The following is a 1,571-nucleotide window of genomic DNA, read 5'->3' as shown; positions in this document are numbered from 1 at the left end:
GCGTTGGACCCCCAGTACTCTTTCCTGCCATGGCAGGGGGTCGGACTAGATGATCTGCCCAGGTCCCTTCCGACCCTAGAAACTATGAAACTAAGTCAGTCAGCAATGCAGAAGTCCTTAACTTTAGAAAAGCTCACTTTAATAAAGTCAGGAGGCCTGTTGTTGAGGCCCTAAGGGACCATGACTTGACAGGGAGGGCAGTTCAGGATGACTGGTTGCTCCTTAAGGGAGAGACCCTGAAAGCACAAGGGATGTCCATCCCACCTTGGAGGAAAGGTAGCAAAAGGGCACAGCAACCCCCTTGGCTCAGCAGGGAACTCATGGACCTCCTGAGTCTAAAAAGAGAGGCTTATAAAGGATGAAAGACTGGAATCACCACTACAGAGGAGTATTTGGCGCTGGTTTGTACCTGTAGGGAGTGAACCAGGAAAGCCAACGCTTCAACCCAACTCCAACTGGCTATACGTATCAAGATCAATAAAAAGTCCTTTTTCAGAAATGTGGGGAGTTGAAGAAAAACAAGGGTAACATTGGACCCCTGCTAAACCAAATGGGACAACTGACAACCAACACCCAGGAAAAAGCCAACCTGCTTAATGGGTATTTTGCATTGGTTTTTCACCAGCCCAAAGGAACCGCCCTGAATAAGAGGATGTGGGACGGTGAGGATGAGGGTGAATTTGTACCCAACCTCAGTGTAGATCTTGTAAAGGAACACCTTGAGAGGCTGGACACTTTCAAGTCAGCTGGTCCTGACAGTTTGCATCCCAGGGTACTTAAGGAGCTGGCAGGCATCATAACCTAGCTACTGGCAAGGATCTTTGAGAACTCATGGCACTCAGGTGAAGTACACAAAGATTGGAAGAAGGCCAATGTGGTGCCTATCTTCAAGAAAGGGAGGAAAGTAGATCCAGGGAACTACAGGCCAATCAGCTTGACCTCAGTCCCTGGAAAGATTTTGGAAAAAAATTATCAAAGAGATCATTCTTGACAAACTGGCTGATGGCAACATCCTGAAGGACAGCCAGCATGGGTTTGTTGCGGGCAGGTCTTGCCTGACCAATCTCATTTCCTTCTATGACCAGGTGACATATCACCTGGACAAGGGAGAAGAGATTGACATCATATATCTGGACTTCAAAAAAGCGTTTGATCTGGTGTCCTATGATCTTATCATGGAAAAATTGGCCAACTGCGGCCTCAGCTACATCACAGTCTGATAGCTAGGCAATTGGCTCCGAGGTCGTACCCAGAGAGTGATAATCGACAGATGTGAATCATCATGGTGCTCCATAACCAGTGGTGTCCCCCAAGGCTCTGTCTTTGGGCCTGTACTCTTTAACCTCTTTATTAACGATATGACCATTGGTGTCAGAAGCGGACTGGCCAAGTTCGCTGATGACACTAAACTTTGGGGTAAAGCATCCACACCTGAGGATAGGCTGGTGATCCAGGCTGACCTTGACAGGCTTAGAAAGTGGGTGGATAAAAACCTGATGACATTCAATATGGAAAAATGCAAAGTACTCCACCTCAGGGAAAAAAACCCCGCATCATGCTTATAGGTTCAG

This window comes from Alligator sinensis, unplaced genomic scaffold, assembly GCF_000455745.1.
Source record: "Alligator sinensis unplaced genomic scaffold, ASM45574v1 scaffold680_1, whole genome shotgun sequence".
Classification (NCBI taxonomy): Eukaryota; Metazoa; Chordata; order Crocodylia; family Alligatoridae; genus Alligator; species Alligator sinensis.
The sequence above is the reverse complement of the archived record's forward strand: the minus strand, read 5'-3'. Positions refer to the sequence as shown.